The sequence below is a fragment of the Macaca nemestrina genome, chromosome 2, assembly GCF_043159975.1.
Source record: "Macaca nemestrina isolate mMacNem1 chromosome 2, mMacNem.hap1, whole genome shotgun sequence".
Taxonomy (NCBI): Eukaryota; Metazoa; Chordata; class Mammalia; order Primates; family Cercopithecidae; genus Macaca; species Macaca nemestrina.
In genome coordinates this window covers 93,520,718-93,543,180 of record NC_092126.1, presented here as the reverse complement: position 1 = coordinate 93,543,180, position 22,463 = coordinate 93,520,718, and the positions used below count along the sequence as shown (strand labels likewise).

Genomic DNA, 22,463 nt, shown 5'->3' with positions numbered 1-22,463 from the left:
CTGTAGTTCCAGCTAATTGGGAGGCTGAGGCAGGAGAATCACTTGAACCTGGGAGAGGGAGGTTGCAGTGAGCCGAGATCACGCCACTGCACTCCAGCTTGGCAGCAGAGCAAGACTCCGTCTCAAACAAACAAACAAACAAACTAAAAAAAAAAGCAGAGTAGGAATGGAGATGGAAGAAAGGAAAAATAACTTAGGTATTTATTTATTTATATTTTTCCTGTCGGTTTCTGCCTTGGAATAAATTCTGGTGCAAGTACAATGAAGGAAGAGAGTAGAGGTAAATTTCTTCTCCCCGTCTTCCTCTGATGAGTCTAGTCTCTGTGTCTTACACTTTCTCCCTGGAGCTCTAGTAGGCTTGCCGAGGTTTACCATGCTGTGGCAACTTGAAAAAAATGAATCAGAAAATGCATAAGTGATGCTTTAGAACAGTGAATACCTGCTGGACAACCCTGGGACTCTGTGGAGTCCAAGAGGCATGGAAAAAAGCAGTGAATGTTTCTCTGTGTCCACAAGAAAGAAAGGGCATAGACTATAGGTGAGAAAGTGGAACTAAACAGACTTGGGGGAGACTTATTCGCTTCCTTAGCCAGGATGAGGAAACCCCTGGGGAAGATGCGAGAAGATCAGAAGAAAATGCTGCCATGTCTCAGTAGATTATCAACACAGTGGGGAGACATGATCTCCAAGGACACCAGCTCCTAAGAATGAGACTGGTTAAAATTCAAAGTACACAACTCTTCTATCAGGATGGCATGGTGGCATTTATTAAGACTCCCAGCTCAGCAACAACTAGGGAAGAGGAAGAGGGCAAAAAGAAAGCAATCTTAAATAGTGCTAAGTGCACTATTTATTTTGGTACATCTCAGTTTGTTTCATTTTGGTACATCTCAGTTTGTTTCTTGTTAAACAGGCTAAAATAAAATGATATCCTGCTCCCCAATTGCTCTTCTAAACATGTAGCTTTAGATTCATTCCTGAATAAGTTTAGAAATGTACTTATTTCTGTAGAGAAACATGAAACCAGTCAACAAATTTGTGCGAAGCTAATGCACTTTGTGTAGGTAAGCAATTTACAAAGTAATATGTAGGTATGTTATTGAAAGGAAAAGTAAATAAATAAATAAATAAAAGCATCATAGACAGCTAAAAAGAAATGATCTTCTCTATCATTTTAAAGACGTGATGATTAAATACTTGCATACTTCACTTTGTCTTATCAGCACATATGCAGCTACATTAAAAATCTCCATCTACCCTATCAGTGTGATCTGAGAGAACAGAATACTATGTCTACTTGGTTAAAGCTTTTCTTCTCTAAACATCAGGATGATTTAAGGAAAATACACATCTAAGCTCAGTTCTAGTAATTCCTTGCCACTCACTTGGAAAAATTCACTGTGAGTTGCAAGTTCATGTAGTAGTATACCTGGTTAAAATATAGCAGCTCTACCATTGTTACCTCATCATACTATAATTTCTTTGGGACATGAACTTACATTTATACAATATTTTATTATAAAATGCTATCTAATTTAGGGTCACTTCGATTTTTTTTTTTTTTTGACAGAGTCTCACTCTGTTGCCCAGGCTTGAGTGCAGTGGCATGATCTTGGCTCACTGCAACCTCTGCCTCCCGAGTTCAAGTGATTCTCCAGCCTCAGCCTTCTGAGTAGCTGGGACTACAGGCCTGCGCCACCACACCTGGCTAACGTTTTATATTTTTAGTAGAGATGGGGTTTCACCATACAGTCCAGGTTGGTCTCGAGCTCCTAACCTCGTGATCCACCTGCCTTGGCCTCCCAAAGTACTGGGATTACAGGCGTGAGCCACAGTGCCTGGCCATGGGTTTCATTGGTTCTTAATGCCTAAAATAACTTGTACATTTCCAGCTTTAAATTTCTGTGACTATGTGATCTTTAGTTTTCATAACCTTTTGTTTTGGGAAAGAAGTTACACTTCCTTTTCAGAGTAATATAGCCCAAAGTGTCATTTATTTTATAACTAACATCAAATTGACTCATTAATTCACCCTCCTGTGCCAATAGAAGGAGTTTGGGAAGAAAATATAACTAACAACAAAAATATAAATGGCTTTCTTTTTTCAGGGATTAGCAGGCTAAACAGAATGCTTATGTTGTAGAAAGTGCTTATGAAATCAAGAAAGGCAATAGAAATATTTAATAACACAAATCAAATTATTGCATATGGCAAGTTTTATATATATATATAAATGTATATATATAAACATTTGTTTCATGTCTTTATTGGCATAAAATGTGGAAATTAGAAGGTAGACGTTGTCACCATATTTTTAAATGCTACTTAGCCTAAACTGGTAGGTTCTTATATTCCTGAACATCATGACACTTGACAGCTAAGAAGAGAATCAGATTCCAAATACGGTACTGGGGCTTTAGTGGTTATTTGTTGTTTTTTGGTTGCCTAGTATCTATTTTTCCTAGTTTTGGTAATAGTACCCAAGGGCTCACCCTTTCTCCACTCTCTGTCATTGGGCTGTGGTTGGCCTGTAGCACTGAATCTAAAGACAGGCCAGTCATCTTGCTTAATACTTACGATTAAATTGATTGGCTTAGGAATGGGCAGGTGACTTGATTTAGGACAACAGTAGTCAAGCCCAGGATCTCTGATTAAAGTGTTGAAAGGACCTTTTAAAATTTTATTAGTTTAATTTAAATTATTATTTATTTTTTTTTGGAATGTCAAGCTGAAATTACTATCAGATATCTTGCCACCACATGGAGGCTTTGAGTGAAGTCTACATGGAGGAGAACAGAGCTGACAGATGGAAAGATACTGAATCCCAGCAACATCCTTTGAGATGCTGGATCAGCTGAGCTGGGCTTGAAGATAGAGCTACTCCTGTACTTTTAAGGTACATAAGTCAATGAATTCCCTTGTTTGCTTGGATTAGCTTGATTTTATTTTCTGTTACCTGTAGCAAGAGTACTACTACCTTGAATATTTCCCACTTGCTCTCCAGATTCACTCTCTACTTTTTTTTTTTTCCCAACCTTCTCTGTGCCCGGGGACTTACCTATAAGGATTGTATCAAAGAACACATTTGCCCTCTGGCTTCTGATTGTGTTCAGCCAGTGGGAATCTCCCTAGAGAGGGAGGTCAGAACATATATACTCTAGGGGCTCTCCCTGCTATATCACAATAGGGTGAATGGTTCCTCTTTTAAAGGCTATTGATCCTGTCAATTGCCCTTTCCTCTCCAGGTTTAGTAGCCATCTTCTCCCTGTACACATCAGATCCAGGGGAGTTATACCTTCTCACAGTTGCAAGCTCTGGAATAAAACAGTATCCCTAACTGGTTTCCCTTAGCCCTTCCATATTTCTGCAAATAGTGCCTCTATTAAATTCTTCTCAATTATACAGTTTGAGTGAGCTGTCTCTTTGTACCAGGAGCCAGAGTGATACATACTCCATTCATTTTGGTATTCAAAATAAGTGGAAAATGCAATATTTTTAAAAGACAAAATCATATTAGCCATTTGAACAATTTATTGCTTGATAGTGAATACCCAATTTAGTATCATGATAAGATTTTAGAATTTTTGCAATACATGGAATTTTAGGAAGTCTGTGGTGCAGGGAACTGAAGGCTGTTGCCATCTACATGAGTGGGGACTTATTCTAAGATTTTAGATTATTTTCTAGACTACCACTCACAGAAACTACCTTTTAGTGCAACCACGGTGGAACCCTGCATTTTCCTTATCCGTAGTATCTCTAGGTAAGCATCACTGTGCTCTTATAAATTTATATTTTCACTTCTCCAGGTCTTAGAAAGAGGACTGCTTGATTTTTTTGTGAATAAATGAATAAAGGAAATAATTTTAAGATGCACACTGAAATCTACGCTCAGTGAATTTACATCTCATGATTTATTAGAACAAACTTTCCATAGGTCTTTTATAGTTCAGAAGGACACAGCAACAAGTATGTTAATTTCAAATTTATTCACTGAAGCAAGTTTTGAAGAAGTCAACTAGGTATCATGTAATTACCCTGTGTATTTTAGGTATTAAGATTAATTTAAGATGATTTATCACTCTGTTTACCATGTTAGGCTTTTCTTCAATTAGTCTAAATTGATGAGTCCTGATGAGCTTTTTTAGTGATATACTATTTAAAAGATTAACTACATTGAACATATGTAATGGATTAATAGCAGTGTCTATTCAATATTAGCTTGAGGCTATGGAGTATATTCAATAGTCAACATGAAGCAAAATATTATTTATGCTTTGAATGGAGAATACTTTACTAAACCAGTCAAGAAACCTTCTCATCTGGCTTTCCCTGGTTCTTCACTTGCAGTACTATTTTATATTGGACAACAGTTCAAACTAGTAATAAATATATGATTGCCATATTCTTCTGAACCACAATATCTACTAATGTTGCTAATCAAACAAAATATTTGGATTGCCCCAACCTAAGAAAAAAAAATTTGGGCCATAATGTTGCTAGGTGTATCCTGTCATATGTGTAGCATGCTTCCTTTCAATCCATTTCAACAACAAGCTTAAAAAATATGTGCCAGTCTTCAGGGAAATATAATAGATAAAACAGCTAAGAATATAAGTGTTATAATTAACATTACATAAGAGTTCTGTAATAGGAATTAGAGATTCAGTTTATGCAAGTCAAAAGGTGGTAATAAGTAGCATATTTTCATCTTCCAAATAAAGGAAAAGCTCAAACTTTACAAACATGGTAGGGTTTTTATTTTCTCCAGAGTCATAAGTCAGTGAATAGATAGATAGATGATTCTTATAGTGTAGAATTCTGCTAGGCACCTTTGTTGATTCAAGAGCACAAAGAAATATGATTCCTGCTTTTAAGGACAGTGAAATGAACTATTAACACAAGTCCTCTAGTAATCCAGCCCTCTGAAATGTTATGGCTTCTTATACTGCCTTGTGTTAATAGTTCACTTCTCTTAAATTAGATTACACTTGATGAACCAATATTGACACATTATTATTAACAAAAGTCTGTAGTTTACATTAGGATTCACTCTTTCTATTATAAAGTTCTGAGTTTAGAGAAATGTATAATATCATGTGTTCACCATTACGGTATCATACAAAATAGTTTCATCACCCCCCAAATCTCCAATGTCTCACCATCCCTCCATTCCTCCCCTAAGCCTGGAAACCACTCATCTTTTTCCTGTCCTCATAGTTTTACCTTTTCCAGGATGTCATATAGTTGGAATCAAATAGTATGTAGCTTTTATAGACTGCCTTCTTTCACTTAGCAATATACAGTTAAGTTTCCCCCATGTCTTTTGTGGCTTGATAGCTCATTTATCTTTTTAAAAATCACTGAGTAATAGTATATTGTATGATGTGCCACAGTGTGTTTATCCATTCACTTATTGAAGGATATCTTGGTTGCTTCCAGAAAGCACAGTGCTGAGTGATGAGTGCTGTAAGAAAGATATGCAGGGTGTTAAAATGAAGAATGAGTTTAGCATTTAGAGGAGGCTTCACAGAGAAGGTGACACAAGCTGAGTCTTGAAGGATTAGTAGGAGTAGAAAGGTATACTAGGGCAGGGGTCAGGGGAACAGTGGACTATAGGTAGAGGAGAAAGAATGCAGAGATGTGAGACAGCATGGCACATGTAAGGCACTGCAGAAACCCAATATGGCTGTTTCATAATGCAGGTTGGGGCTGGGCTAGAGGAGGCATAAGAGACTATCCTAGAAGGACTTTGTATACTAAAGAGTTTAGATTTATTCTGGATAAATGGAGAGCTGTGGAAGGATTTTAAAGGGAAGAGTGATTTAAGAAATAACAACGTGGCTAATAGAAAATTTGAAATTACATATGTGTTCACATTATATTTCTATTTGTCAGTTTCTATTTGGATATCCTGTCATCAGTTTGAAAATTCCATGTCTAAAATGAAATGTTTCATTTTGCTCTCAAACCAATTCTTCTCTTTTCTATTTCTGCTGGTGGTGTCATAACCTATCTTCCCATTGCCTCATTACCCTAAAATCTGGCTCTACTAAAACATACCAATAGCCTCCTAATAAATATGGAACACTTCATGAATTTGCATGTTCTCCTTGCACAGGGACCATGCTAATCTTCTCTGTATCATTCCAATTTTAGTATATGTGCTGACAAAGCAAGCACCTAATTTTTTTGTGATCCTCATTTTCACTGGTCTTTTTTTCCTACTGCTTCATGCAACTGAATCTCTACTTTCTTGATTATCTTCCTCCTTTGACTTGTGTAACTCTGAGCTACTACAGTTCCTATCCAGTTTCTCTGATTACCTTTCCTCTCCTTTCTTTCACTGGCTTCTCTTCTTCTTCATACCTTAGAGATCTAGCCACATGCTCTGCTTTGTTTCCCTTCCCTCCTCTTCAGATATCTCATCTATTATAATGACATAACCATTGCATAAATGAAAATGATCACATTACCATCTCCAGTCTCAACCCTTCTTTTTAGCTGCACTATTGCATCTGCAGTTTTCTGCCAGATGTTTCTATTTGGACATCCTGTCATCAGTTTGGAAATTCTATATCTAAAATGAAATGCATCATCTTGCTCTCAAAACCAGTTTTTTTTTTCTTTTCTGTCTCTGCTTGTGGTATCATGATTCTCTTTATCACCCAGCTTGAAATCTCTGATTTAAGTTGAACTCTTACCTTTCTCCCTAGCCTCTCCCATTCCTCCAGTCATGAAAACCTGTAGGCTCTTCCCTCCTAATGTCCCTTGTATCCATTCCCTTTCTCTGGTCCCATGGATAGGTATCCTCACATGCTACACAGTCAGCTGCTGCTTTCTGAACTCAGGGTACCTGGGAATATGAATGGATAAGAAACACCAAGGTATGGGGTGGGGAGTGAGAATGGCAATTCCTTAGATAAATGCTCCAAAGTGATTTATTCGCAGTACATTTTGAAGTTGCTGACAGAACATAAATGAAACTAGTGATTTAAAAAAGAGCTGTTCTTATATAGTTATGGTCAGAGATGACATTCTTTATTTGGAGGTAAAGAGTTAAATGTAGATATACAGGCAGGAAAAAAAAAAAAACCAGCATGAAAGCACAGTATGTACATTAGAAGAGCTGAAGAGAAATGAGCCTTATCATGCAAACCAGATTGACTTTGAAACATATTGAAGTCATAATATTCTGAAATTCTTATTGTAGGATACATATTGAGATTGTCAGAAAGGCTATGTGACCACTGGGGCTTTTGCAGCACTGACAACATTTTTACCTATTTTGTTGCTTTGGCTTTTGAACTCTCTTCCCTCCCTTCTTTCTTTCTTTTTTTTTTTTTTTTTAATGGAAAAGTGGTTCCTGAAGAGACAAAAACCACTCCATGCATTCTTTAATTGCTTGACACCTTTCATATGTTATGGCCACAAGGCACTCTATAATTCTCAAAGATATGAGACAGAAAACTGCAAAAAAGCAAAGTGTAAGGGTCTTTGGGTAGCCTTAGATAGAAGTTACTTAGGCAATTCAAATGAAATGAAAACACTGTATAATACAAAGTTGTATTTGAGTTTGGGCAGGCTGGTCAGAGATGACAATGCAAAGAGACTGTGTGCCCTGTTTTTGTTCCTACCATGGCATACTAGTGATGCATGACACAGTATGCAGGTCCTTCACGTTCTCCAAAAACCCTTAAGACAGATTGTTATTTTTAGTGTATCTCCCAATAAAAACTTTTGCTTCTTTGTTGTGTAAGTCTCTGACATCATTCTGATGTTATTTATCTTAGTTAAAGAATCAGTGAGTACAAAACTGGGCTTGGGCAAGGATGTGTTACCATTTTTATTTTGATGTACCCAGTCTCATGTTTCTGCCCTCCAATCAGACTCCCATTACTCTTATGGTTTTTCATCTTTTCATGCATTTTTAAGGGGAAATATTCCTTATACTTGTATCATTCACTTATGTTTTAGTTTACTGACCCTCAAACTTGTGTATGCGTAAGTGTAACTGGAGGAGCTAATGTAAAATGCAGGTTACAAGTCCCTAGTTCTACAGATGCCAATTCAGTAGGTCTGGGAGAGGATTTTTTACTAGGTTCTCTAGTTATTGTGATGCAGTATGCTGCAAGATCATACTGTGAACAACACAGGTATAGTGAATTTGAGAAAATTTCTTCTAATTCCTAAGTTATTGTGTGCATATTATTTCCTGTTTTTCATTTTGGAACACGAGTTTTATGTCCCTGCACATAGAATTTCAGATGACAAATGGTGTGGGAAATATTGAGGAACAGAGTAAGTAGAAGCCTATGTGGTATGTGAAGGTGATGTATTTAAACAAAAGTTGAAAGTATTAAAATGGTGTTGAAATCCATTTTCTCTAGATGGATTTTTTTTTAATTAAATGCCTTAAGTAGAAATTATTTATATAACCAATCAGTGAAACAGCGAGGCTAGGATGAGCCAAGTGAAGAGATGGGCAGGATCCTATGTTTACTTGCTCATTCATTTTTCCATTATTTTTGAGGAAAAAAAAGTATTACTGACATTGATCAAGAAAGGCCCCCCTTTTTATTGTGGTAAAATGTGCATAACAAAATTTACCATTTTAACCATTTTAAGCATACAGTTTATGGCCTTGAGTATAATGACATGGCTGTACAACCATCATTTGCAGAACTTTTTCATCTCCTCCAACTGAAACCCTAGACCCATTAAACACTAACTCCCCATTCCTCCCTTTTCCCAGCCCCTGGCAACTACCAGTCTACTTTCTGTCTCTATGAATTTGACAACATTAGGTACCTCATATAAATGAAATCATACAGTATTTGTCCTTTTGTTGCTGACTTATTTTCACTTCACAAAATGTCTTCAAGGTTCATCTCGGTTGTGTGTGTTGGAATTTCCTTCTTTTTTAAGGCTGGCTAATAATATATCATTGTAGGTGTGCACAATATTTTGTTTATCCATCTATTGATGGACACTTGGGTTGCATCCCTCTTTCACTACTGTGAATAATGATGCTGTGAACATTGATGTACTATTCGAGTGAGAAAGCCCCTTTTCTAATTTAGAAAAAAAACCCTAAAAGGTCATTTCTGTGCTTTTTAGATACATAAAATTTCTACATCCTCAGCCACCTACTCATAAAGTAGGTATAATGCTACAGCTTGCTTGCAGAACACACAAATCCCTAGGTTGTAGGTCTGCTGCATTATTATTTATTTATCTGTTCTGACACAAATAACATACTTGCTCAACAGACGGTGAAGTCTGCAAGTAAAATACCACTTGAAAATCGGAGTTCAGTTTTGCCAGCCAGTGACCTGGAACCAATCCATATGTAATAGTACCACAGCATATAATACAGACATATAAGAAAAAAATAAAAATACAGCAGAGATCATTAAACCTATAGCAGACTTGTTTTTAGCTCAGTTCTTTCTGCTCTTGCAAGAAAGAAAGGAAGGAAGTTTCATCAGTGATGCAAAGCAAAATGATTATTAGGTGAATGTGTTTTCAAAAAAAGAGGTAAGTATAGGCAGAAAGAAGACAAAAAGAGCCAGAGCCTTTGCTAGATCATTGGGTTGAACAGAGAGGCCTAGCTATGTATGAGAGAATGTTGCTTTGGAGTGTCTCTCATGGAGGTTTCCCTGACTTCCCCCATTTGTGTTAGTGTACTGAGAAGACCCTATGAATAGCTCCTATAACACTTCTCTCCTTAGTTTGAAAGGAAAGGAAGCACTCTTCTGGTCTTCCTGGAATTTATACTCTGGTTATGGAGAAGTAGAGAAGTGAAACAGCTCAGTAAAAGCAAACAACCAAGAAATAAGATATATGAGAGACAGAGACAATGATGCTTGAGAGAAAAGGGGAATTGATACAGACTGATACATTTGGAAGGCAACTCAGGAAGAAGTTGGGTGGGGGAGGGTTTGATCTGGAATTGAAAAAACAGACAGGCTCCGGATCAGTGGAGAGGCGGAAAGCTTCTCTGAGAGATGTTATGTTGTAGAAGCTACGCTAAAGACAGAAGGCAAGACTTGAGCAGGCTTTTTGTGTGTGTGTGTGGTGGGGTGGGTGTGTGGGGGATGGAAGGGATATACTAGAATGTTCCTCTAAAATAAGGAAAATACAAAAACAGTTTTAATTCAAGCAGCACTTCCTTTTCCAAACACTTGCACACTTATAACACACACATACACAAGCTTCCTTAAGTTTTTTTCTTGCGATAACTAGACATCACAGCTTGACAAGATTATCTCTTTTCAAAGAGTTATTACAGACTCAGGAACAATTTAGCCACCTCTTTCTACTCTGCACATTGGGCCAACCTATGCAAAACTTGCAGATTAAATTCTGAGTACATATCAGAGTAGCAGATTGGGGTTTGGCAGAACTGGGTCATTAGATTCATTGATAACTTTGTGCAGAAGATGCCAAAAGACTAAAGAACATAAAGGGTTTCAGGAATCTTTATGTCTGATGAACTTGTGGGTAGTTTTGCAGTTTTCCTCTTATCTCCAAATCAGCAGTTCTAAAGAGCAGCTTGTGTAATGTGCACAATAAATAGTCACTAAAGAGCAATTAGAACAAATAACCATTGAACATTCAATGAACAGGGAGTTAATACATTTCCCTGAAGTAATTAACATTCCCTTTCCTTGTTTTGTTTAAATTTTGTTTTTACCTAAATTACCTTAATGCTGCCCTTAGTGAAACAGTTTAAAATTAGAGTTGCTGGAATTGGATCTTTCTTGATTAAGTGCTAGAAATACTGAGGTTAATTAGATCAAATCTGTATCTGGAGCTGTTGAGTACAGATCAGCGGTCCTGACGTTTTCCACGGAAGCCTTTCTCCTATCTCACAGTAGGCCCAGATTTTAAGACACAAAGTTCTGCACCATTACTCCTGGAGCTCCCTTTTGTACATGCATGTCTGTAAAAACAAAATACACAGAGACCTAATGATTTGGAAGCATTATCTTGGGACTCCTGTCTTCTCATATTTTGCCTTAGAAACGGCTACACAAGTTGCATCACCTTATGTGAGCTGAGGTAAGGCTTAGCAGAAATGTTCCAAAAGTATAGCCTTGTGGTAAAGAAGAACCAATTTATAAAAACCAAATGTCCATGGACCCCTGAATCAAAGGGTATCAACTAAGTGAGATATGCCTCTGTCATCACCATTTCTTGCAAATTCAATGGCTGTCAAACTTCTGCCTATTTTCCAGTGGAATAAGAACTTGGAGGTAACAATAAAGATCTCTGTTAACTGTTCCTACTCCTCCCACATCCCAGGAGTAAATTTTATCTGGCTGTTTTAGCAATGGAAATATGAATAACTCAGAAACATATTTCATACTTTTCTTAAAGACCAGTGTAGAATTATAGACCCCAAATACTGCTGGTACAAACATTCATCATTATAAGCAATAGGATAATCAAATAATTACCAATAAACTAGATTGATAATATTGAACCTAAGTGAAAACCTCTTTTTAAAATTGTTTTGTTATTTTTTATTTTTAAATTATTTTTGTTTTGTTTTTATTTTTTATTTTATTTTATTTTTTTTGAGATGGGGTCTCGCAGTCTCGCCCAGGCTGGAGTAAAGTGGTGTGATCTCAGCTCACTGCAAGCTCCACCTCCCAGGTTCACGCCATTCTCCTGCCTCAGCCTCCTGAGGAGCTAGGATTACAGGCACCCGCCACCACGCCCGGCTAATTTTTTTGTATTTTTAATAGAGATGGGGTTTCACCGTGTTAGCCAGGATGGTCTCAATCTCCTGATCTCACGATCCACCTGCCTCGACCTCCCAAAGTGCTGGGATTACAAGCGTGAGCCACCGCGCCCAGCCTGTTTGTTTTTGAGACAGAGTCTCACTCTGTGCCCCAGGCTTGAGTGCAGTGGTGTGATCTTGGCTCACTACAACCTCCCGGGCTCAAGTGATTCTCCTGCCTCAGCCTCCCAAGTAGCTGGGACTACAGGCACTTGCCATCACGCCTGGCTAATTTTATATTTTTAGTAGAGGTGGGGTTTCACCATGATGGCCAGGGCAGTCTTGAACTCCTGACCTCAAATGATCCACCCACCTCGGCCTCCCAAAGTGCTGGGATTACAGGCGTGAGCCACAGTGCCCAGCCATGAAAACTTCTATATAATAACTTCTATGTAATTAAATAGTAAGAATTGCAGCAGTCAACACCAGAAGTAATTCATTCATTCATTCTTTTAGCCCACAAGTATAGACGTGTATATGTATATATATATATATGCACACAGACATATATACATTTGCATAATGTACAAGACATGCTATGGGCTGGGTCCATATTAGTGAAAAAACAGACATGGTTACTGACCTTATGAAGCGTAGTCTGCTGAGACCAACAGACTTTAAACAAGTTAATTAATTACAACTATGGTAAGTGATGTGGAATAAAAGTATAGTATGTTATGGTTATGATGGTATATAATGTCTTTGAAGTAATGTAGGGAATATAATATGTAATCTTTGTACTGTTTAAACAGGCTCAGAGGTGGAGAAAAATCCTAATTTTAAATTGGTTTTAGTTTGTTATAGTCAAATTTAAGTAGTGCTTAGTAAACCATTTAGTTTTATTAAGCATTATTAGATTACTAATAAGTAGTTTATAGTACATAAAGATAAGTATATAGCACTTGGCTCATTTATTGAATCCTTAATGACCAAAGAAATAATTCACAATTTTGAATCAGATCCTACCACAGGGAACCTTGCGGCTCTCAGGAGGCCAAATATTATAGTTTAAGAGTTGTCACCTTAGACCAAGGATGACCTGTATGAGCAAGCAATAACAGGCCCCTGGGCTGTTACTGTATGGCTTGTGAGATAAGAATAATTCTCACATTTTAAAACGTCAAAAAATAAATAAAAAGAAAGCTTTTTTTGTGACATGTGAAACATATGAAATTCAAATTTCAGTGTCCATAAGTAAAAGTTTATTGTAACACAGCCATACACATTTGTTTGTGTGTTAGCTATGCTGCTTTTGTGCTACAATAGCAGAGCTTTGTGGTTGCTACAAAGATCTTATGATCTGCAAAGCCTTAAATATTTACTATCTGGCCCTTTACAGAAAAAGTTGACTGACCCCTGACCTGGATTATAGCACTTTAAAACACCCCCTTTTTGCAACACTACCAGTCCCCAACTTTAAAAGCTTTCTGTATTAGAGTTTTCCAGAGAAACAGAACCAATGGGTGTGTGTGTGTGTGTGTGTGTGTGTGTGTGTGTGTGTGTGTAGGGAGACAGAGGTTTATTTTAAGGAATTGGCTCACATGATTGTGGAGGCTGGCAAGTCCAAAGTCTGAAGGGCAGATTGGCAAGATGGAGACACCCAGGGACGAGTTGATGTTTCAACTCAAGTCCAAAGGCAGTAGGGAGGCTGAGTTCCCTCTTCCTTGTGAGATATGAGTCTTTTTTTCCTCTTGAGGCCTTTAAATGGTTGGATGAGGTACACTCACATTACGGAGGGTAATCTGCTTTACTTATTTAAATGTTAATCTTATCTAAAAAAATACCTTTACAGCAACATCTAGAGTGGTGTTTGACCAAATATCTGAGTACCATGGCCTAACCAAGTTAACAGACAAAATTAACCATCACATTTTCTTAACAGATACTAGAAATATGATCCCCAGAGTATTAAACAAAACTCTTATTTATAAGTGTCTGATGATTGGGATGGATGAAGACAGTGAGCCCAACAATAATCAATTGGTGTGGGGCAAAATTAGTTAAGGATTTTTTTTTTTTAAAACATGGTATGCTAATTCATAAAAGGGAAAACTTGGCTGCATATACCGTCAATCAGTTGCAGCAAACAATATGGTTCTGAACCAAGCAGAGATTTTAGCAGAGGCGTTAACTCAGTGATCTGAATTTCCTTAGAGATTTTTTCCTTGACGATCAGAAGACAAGGAGAAAACGAGCTTTCCTCCAGGCTTCAGGAGGTGTAACCTCAGACTTTGTCCATCTAGCAAAAGTAGGGACTTGCTGCTTTCTTCTAGATGCTCCCAGACCTCTGGTTATTGGCCACATGAGCCTGGGGATTCGGTGTGGGGAGGAAATCTACTTGAGCTTCCATACTGTCTCTGAGGGTTGACCTCTAAGAGGAGCTTCCATCCTTTCTGACTAGAGGCCTCTTAGAGAATTCCTTTGGTTTTACCACTTAATGGATGGGCCATTGTCTCAGTGCATCCACTTTCTCCTGTGAGCCTTAATTATAATACTACAATTTGTATTTTGAAGTTTTATGCCACAAAAGAAGCAGTAATCCAACTAGCTTCATAGCCCATCCTCTGGAATTCCCTTTTCAGCTTTTTCTCTTGGCAGCCCCACTTCTCACTCTACTGTTCATCTCCTCTGAGTCCTTTCCAAGGGAGTGCTGCAAAGTGAGATTGCCGTTAGGTCTATGGATATCTCGACCCAAGAACAGATGCCAACTCTTTCTGTTCCTCCTTCGGTTTCAAGCCGCACCCACCCATAGGCCCAGTCCTACCCTCAAAACCTCCAGGTTTAAAATTTATTTTATTCTGTTTCATCAGACCATCAAGGCACATTTCTACAACATCAAATTTTGGTGTAGTTTAGACATTAGCTAGCACTTATTAAGTGCCTAGGATTTTTCAGGCACTTTATTTTTATTTTAATCTTACGGCAACCAGCAGGTTAAACATTACTAAATTATTTTACCAATAAAGAAACTTAAGTTCTGTGAGGTTAAAAATATTTTTTAAAATTACATAGCATGTAAGTGGGAGGCCCAAGATAGTGAGCTCAGGCTTGTTTAAATCCAATGTCTGTGTTCTTTATATTGTTATACAGTATCTGAGAGATCAGCTTCAGCTTTTGAGTTCCTGGTTAGATAATGCCTTATAGGACTAGCTAGCACAACTTATTGATATGCAAAGCCACTATCTATGCAATTTTGTCAGCTGTATGTTTTTTTGGTACTTAGAGTGGAATATGGCAGATGTCAGGAAGCAACAGGCATCTGCTGTAGCCAGAAATCGGCACCCACATAAACATCAGTTGCCTAAACGTTTTCTTTAATATATCCTGATATTTCCTCAGAAGTACACCATCTGCTCATGGAATAGATAACCTGAAAAAGTCTGACGCAGTTTTTCTTAAGTTATCTCTTTTCTTATAATGCATTACTTTGGTTCTTATGCATACCTAATCCAATCCTGTACAGAAGCACAAAATATCTGCCAGCTTACCCACATAAAATGGATTAAACATGAGAAGAAAAATAGGTAGAGATTAAGAGCTCAGCCTCTGCTCTTTGACAGACAGTATTTGAAACACTTAGCACAGTGACGAACCTATAGGAAAACTCAATAAATGCTAGATATTTTTATTGGTATCTTTTTTTTACTTGCAGAACTTTCTCCCTTACTGTGAGTGGACTAATGATAATAATGAAGTCAGTTTAACTGATCTTTTATTTTGCCTTATGTAGCATGTAAATTTAAAAAATCAAACTAAGTTTTCCATTCATTTGTTTATTAAGAATACTTATTGTGCATCAAATATCTTTCTTTCTTCCCTTCCCTTCCCTCCTTCCCTCCCTCCCTCCCTCCCTCCCTTCCTTCCTTCCTTCCTTTCTTTCTTTCTTTGACGGAGTCTTGCTCTGTCACCCAGGTTGGAGTGCAGTGGCACGATCTTGGCTTGCTGCAACCTCCGCCTCCCGAGTTCAAACGATTCTCCTGCCTCAGCCTCCTGAGTAGCTGGGATTACAGGCACACGCCACCACACCCAGCTAATTCTTTTTTGTATTTTTAGTAGAGATGGGGTTTGACCATGTTGGTCAGGCTGGTCTTGAACTCCTGTCCTTGTGATACACCTGCCTCAGCCTCCCAAAGTGCTGGCGTCAAATATTTTTCTAGTTGCCAGGAAGAAAATGTTGAGCAAAAAGAGAAGGTCCCTGTGTTCAGGGCCATAGAGTCTAGTGTGAAAAAGAGAGAGAAAGCAAATGACCACACACATACATGTGTACTTACAGAGAGAGGAGAGTGAGAAGAAGTAGGGTAGAGGTTTCTGTTGGTAGTGGGGAATTTGACTTCATATATGACATGTGAGTTGAGATCCATAAGATGAGTGGGATCTCACTAAGGGAAGAGAAGTGAAAGGTAAGTTATTCTAGAGGAAATGACATGTTCATTGCTCCTTCTTTCTCTTCCTTTCCTCCTTCCTCAGTTCCTCAAAGCTCATGACAGCACCAAGGGTAATGCACTGTATGTCTCTTCCAGGTGTTAAAAATACTAAAAATCTTTCGTTACTGGTTGGTAAAGAGTTTCTGCAGCAAAATCTTTGAGTGGGTCCTCCCTAGTCTTCCCTCCGCCTTGGCTGCCCTAGACCCTTTCCCAGAACCCAGCAGAGCTCCCCATAATCAGCAACTAAATGGTTGATGCCTGCTGCAGAAGAGGCTCTTGGGGACCTAATTCCTCATTCAGGCTGGAGTCTGCTCTGCTAGATTGGTGCTGGTGCCATGTTAGTTGTGAAATATTTCGAATGTCACTCATTGATACAATATCCACAGTTTCTCTATTTCATCTCCTGGGAGAGGTATGAAGAAGTGATAAATTACCTACCTAAATCAGTCTCAAGAGTTATTTGCTCGTCCTTTAATTATTTAAATTTGCTTATAGTTTTTAGTTTATTATCTATAACCTTTGAAGCTAACAGCAGAGAAACTATCTTGCCCTTTGCATGAATTACTAAGTGTCTCACTTTCATTCCTTGGTTCATTGTGATTATATTTTACTTTTGTGTTACTTATTTTAATGACAGAGTCACAGAAATTTTACTCTATCCTTCAAATACAGTTTAAAATGTGTAGATTTAATCACAGTAGAAGGTAAGCAAGAGAGCACAAATTCCAATCTATTTCTAGAGGATTAAATTCACAGTTCTGGTTAGCAAAGAAGAAGACTATTGCTTTTCATACTGCTTTGAAAATTGAGAGCTAACTGTTGTGGTTGAACTGAGATATCAGCCAGTGTAGAAAATTTTAGTTTTATCATTGTCTGTACATATGGATGTCAAATCCTAGATGTTGCAGTGGGATATTTAATAAAAAGAAAAATGGGTTACATCCACTATATTGTCCTTTAACTCACTAAATTTTCCTTATTTCTGTAGACGTCTAAGTGAGGAATGGATGCTTTTAGCATGTGAACAGAATCTTCTAAAGCCCTTTCCTGAATGATCACTGGAAATAAGGGCTTGTTTTTCAGTTTCTCTGTGTTAGCTGTGTTTAATCTATTTGATTTTTCTTTATGAAGAAGTCAGGTTCGTGGAAGCAACAGCCTTACCTTTCCATACATTATGTATGCACGCCACCTAATTTGGCACAGGTTTTAACAATACACAGTATCAGTAATTATTCCAAAGTTTCCATCTGAGCTAACAAACTTCAGTCTTAGCCAGCAGCTTCACACTTTTAATGATGAATAGTCAATACCTACAGAATATAAAAGACTGCTGCACAGGTTATGTTTGTTACTTAACGGAAATTCTCAGGGAATCCTAGAAAGTTTTCAGAGGTTGTGATGAGCAGAAGAAGCAGGGGGCAGCCTTCATTTCTACATCTCCACATGGCAGGGGATTTTAATGCAGTAATTATCTTAGTGTTTAATGCTAATGAGTTAACTCTCATCTAACAGATATATAGCAGTTATATTTTGGTAGGAAAGAATACAGAACATCACCACAGAAGTTCAAAGAGTTCAGGAAGTTTTATTTAGATAGCAAAATATATTCCATGACAAAAACAAACTGAATAATGAGAAATGAAAAAATGTGTCTACCTCAAAGGAAAGAGAAAACAGCAAAGCCTCCTCACACCATCACCAGGAAAAGAGAAAACGAGAGAGGAGTGCTACTGCAGGTGGGGCATTTACCTCCATAATAAAGGTGCTGTTATGGGCCACTAATTCCAGGCAATCTACCCTAACATAGATGAGTGGTGAAGTCTATTCAGAATCTTGACAGGGCCAGGTCCTGTAAATATCATGGTATCAAAAAATGATGGAGCTTGGAATTGGAGGAATTAATTCATTTGGTTAATAGTTATTGAGCATTTACTATTATGGCTGCCACTATACAAGCACTGAAGGTAAAGCAGTTAAAAAGGTACCCTAGGCCTGTATCCTTAAGGTTATTATCAAATAAATTTTGAATGTAATTTCAGGTAACTGCAAATGCTATGAAGAGAAATGAAGTCCGAGGTGTGGGGATTGTGAGTGAAGGGCTGAGTTGTTTTAGTGAGGGTAGTCAGGAATTGCTGTTTGTGGAAGAGACACTTAGTCAGGGGCCTGAATGATATGAAGGTGTGAAATGTATAAATGTCTTTGGGAAGAACATTCCAGGCAAATAGAAATGCCAGTTCACGGGACCTGAAGTGGGGGTGAGTTCACATATTTGAAGAACAGCCAGAAAGAGAGTGGAGTAAATTAGGAAGGGTGGGTAAGGATGAGATGAGAGAGGTAGTCAGGCTACATCATGTAGTATTTTATTCCAAATTTGATGGGAAGTCACTGAAGGTTTTGAGTAGTGCGAGGGGTGATGTGATCTACTCCATGTTTTAGAAACAATTACTCAGTATGCTATAAGGAGATAAGACTATAGAAGAGTAAGTAGAAAAGCAGGAAAGCCAATAGGGAGGCAATTGCAATATTCCTGGTGATGATGAAAATGGACATGCACTAAGTGGTAGCAGTAGAGTGGTGAGAAATGGTTGGATTCTGGATTTATTTTGATGGCAAACCTAATAAGACCTGCTAATGGGCTATGGGGTGAAAGAAAGGCAAACATCAATAATGATTCTTTGATTTTTAGCTTGAGCACCTGGGTGAATATTGGCAACTTACTACTATAAACTGGGAAACAAGCCTTAGGAAAGATGCTGTTATCAGAAGTTATCCACTTTACCTCAAAAGACCAGCAAGGTCTCTTAATCTCTGTCATGACCAGCTACCTAAATCTGTCAGGTTACCCATCACCAGAGGGTCATAGCTCTGGAGTCAGACTGGTTCCAAATCCTAGCTCTGCCATTTACTATATGTGTAACATTAACAAGTTACTAACCTGTCTGTGACTCAGTATACTAATCTGGAAAGTGGGGATGAAAACAATGGTGCTTGCCTCATTTAGTTTGTGTGGCAATTATTGTATGAGTTTACATATAGCTCTTCAACAGTGTGGCATATGGTTATTGTTCTCTAAGTTAGCTGTTATCACACAGACTTTTCTGTCCATAAGCCATTCTTATGTCTTAGACCCTATTATTGCTAATAATTGGAGTACAGTCTATATGGAGTTCTGGAGGCTTCATTTAAATTCAGGAATTTTTTAGGCTATTCAATTCAATGATTTCAACTTGTTGAAAAAATTGTTTTTGACAGATGTGTAATCTAGGCCATAGGGAAGTTAAGTGAGTTGACAGAGGTCCCAGAATTAATTAGTGGCTGAGCTGGAATGCCTACTTGGATCATTTTCACTGTATTTTTACATCTCTACCTTTCTTTTAATTTGAATTTCTTGACTTTTCTGTATCCTATCAAATTTCATATCCCTTATTGATAAAGTCACTTAAAGATTTTTGAATGTCATTGGTCATTAATAGTGTCTATCACACATAAATCATATTTGACAATTTTTGAGTCATATAGGCTCATAAATGTATAAACCCACTGGACATTACATTTGTGTTGTGTTTTGTTTTTAGCAATAACAAGCAAGATTCAGAAGTCCAACAAGTAAGATATTGATTTCAGTAAGAGAGAACTAGTAAGCAAGCTATTTGAGAAACACACTCTTGTAAGAATATTGTTTCATGAAGTCTTGAGCAACATAGGAAATAGTAAGTAAGGAGAGCAAAATGAGGGAATCACTGTGCAGGGAAAACGAAAGTACTTACTAGGCATGAGTTCCTCTCATAGATTCTAGTCCAAATGTTAACTAGTTGTGCCATGTCAAAGAAGTCATTCAACCTCCCTGTTCCTTAGTGTTTTGCATGTAAAATGAGAGGAGGGAGCCAGATGATATTGGGATCTGTGCCAGCACTAGACCGCTAAGGTAAGGCTTAAGTGATCTTGTCACCATTTTACATTTTGTTCATTGAGTCTTATTCAAAGGATTCATATGTAGAACCATTTGAAAAATATTGGCTAAAGATAGCTTAGGAGTTGAAGGAAAGTGTTAAAAATAGAATCAAATAAATGGATTTTCTCTGAGCAAAAGGCAGTCATCAGTTTCACAGACTCTGAGGACTGGTATAAGGAGTGAGCAGCAGGGTGATTTTAAGAGCTCTTCTTGGGAAATTTCGTGACTATCAGACTCAACATTAGTCTATCCTTGCTGTGTCCTGCCCTGACCTTGTATGCTATTTGTAGTTATGCCTCTAAAGTCTGGCATCTTCCTCCCAAGCCCAGACTGATACTTTATTTGCCTGCACAGGTCTATGAAGTGCACTGCTGTCAGACTCCCTCTAAGAACACTTCAACTGCTCATGAAGCGGGGGGCCTTAACTGTTTACTTCTTTTGGAAGCCTCCATCTAGCCCATCTATCTTTATTCTCCCAGGATCCCAGGTACATTGTGATTATTGTACTTTCTTTTGCTGACCAAAGTCAGTTTTATCTCTCAGTCTGCTCATTAGATGGGGCCATCTAGTCCCTGGACTCTGTCATCCCTGCTGGAACTTCTGAACCCATTCTGACAGCAGGGTCCCAAAGTTTTATTTATCTTCTCCATAGTTCCTGGGTCTACAGGGGTTGGATCATTCACCAACACTTCCCAGCACTGTCTCTAAAAGCCTACTTCTTCGTCATGGGCTATCTGGTGAAAGGCCCGGTCTATTTGTTCATTCTATTTTCAGAAATGAGCTGAAAGTCACTGGAGCTATACTAAGGAACTTCGGGTACTATCCCTTAACACTCTTACCATCCATTCAGTTCCACTGACCCTCATGGAAGCAGTCAGTTACTATGGCTTATTTAAATAGACAGATGGGGGGCAGGGGTTGGTATATTGTCAGTAGTAGAATTAGAATCTCTGATCCACAGAATACTGTTCTTTTATTAAAGATGTCCTCTAGAAGTTTGAAGTGATATAAAGCTCATTTATCCAACAGATTTATTATTATTCTTTTAACACAAACTATATATGAAGCATATACATGGGACTAGAGTTAAAAATAGTGAAAAAGGCATTTTGGTAATGTCTGAGGTATCTAGAGGACCTGGGAATAGTTACAGATACTCTTCGCATGTCTTCCTTAGAGCATATGCAAACTGAGCCATAGAAATGGTCCTAAACATGCTATAGTTGCCCCAGGTAAATATGCAAACTACTATTGGTTATATTTTCTTTGGTTATATGAAACTATATTTAAAGAAATGAACAAAATTCCCTGTCATGTCGATTACATGAATAAGTACTCAGTAAGAGTTTATTGTATAAGTAAATCAATAATCAAATGTTTTTATGAAATGATCACAGTTAAGTTCACTACCATGGAAGTTAAAATAGAACTGAGTAGCTGCAACTCTTAGCTATTGTTTGTCAAACACAGGAAAAATCCAAGTTTGGGATATTTTACAGACTCCAGGCTTTTTAGACTTGAGAGGTAACTTCACTGCCAAAGGCTGCAACTGAAGAGCCAGCAGGAAAATTTCCACACTGACCAAAACAATGATAGTTTTCCTGTTACCTCCTGTAAAATTTATCATGACGTTGGCTGTTGGCAGGGGCTACAGATGAGATTGGGAAACATTGCTGTCAATAGCAAAAGTACTTTAATATTTATGCTTTTGACCTCAAATGAAATTTAGATGGCTAACTGAAAAATGATTTATATTTACCTTAACAGATTATTGATTTATGCTTTGTTTGGCACTCTCAATATCTGTATTCCTTCAATCTTGAAATGCTTTTAGGTGGTTCTTGTGGTATAATAGAAAAAAATAAAGTCAGATGTAAATTCAAATCCCGGCACTGCCACATATGACAAGTTATTTAACCTCTTCAGCTTCCTATTTTTCTTCTGTAAGATGGGGACAATAATAATAATAATACCTATAATTATTACTCATAATATCTTTGATATAATGTGTGTAAAATATATAGTGTAGTGCTTCACACACAGTAAGTGCTCAACAAATACTAGTTAATTATATTAGGTTGGTGCAAAAGTAATTGTGGGTTTTGCCATTAAAAGTACTAGCAAATGCCATTAAATGCCAATTAAAAGTAATGGCAAGACCCGCAACGCCATTAAAAGTAATGGCAAAATCCACAATTACTTTTGCACCAAAGTAATATTAATGTCAATTAAGATATTGCCAATATGAAATACCAATTAAAAGTAATGGCAAATGCCATTAAATGCCAATTAAAAG

General features: G+C 37.7%; 1 long non-coding RNA gene and 1 other non-coding gene across 6 annotated transcripts in view; one reads left to right on the top strand and one right to left on the bottom strand.

The window, feature by feature from the left end:
* Positions 1 to 22,463, top strand: part of LOC105480079 (uncharacterized) — a 363,272-nt gene that overhangs the window by 16,082 nt on the left and 324,727 nt on the right. For 4 of the 5 annotated variants that reach the window (XR_011619922.1, XR_011619920.1, XR_986271.3 and 1 more), the window contains exons 2-3: positions 2,729 to 2,896; positions 20,522 to 20,654. This is a non-coding gene — a long non-coding RNA (uncharacterized lncRNA). The remainder of the gene's footprint in view (positions 1 to 2,728; positions 2,897 to 20,521; positions 20,655 to 22,463) is intronic. The other variant, XR_011619923.1, reaches the window with a different exon arrangement.
* On the bottom strand, positions 6,077 to 6,183 carry LOC112426446 (U6 spliceosomal RNA). The gene has a single exon (XR_003017778.1). It is a non-coding gene; the product is annotated as a U6 spliceosomal RNA (small nuclear RNA).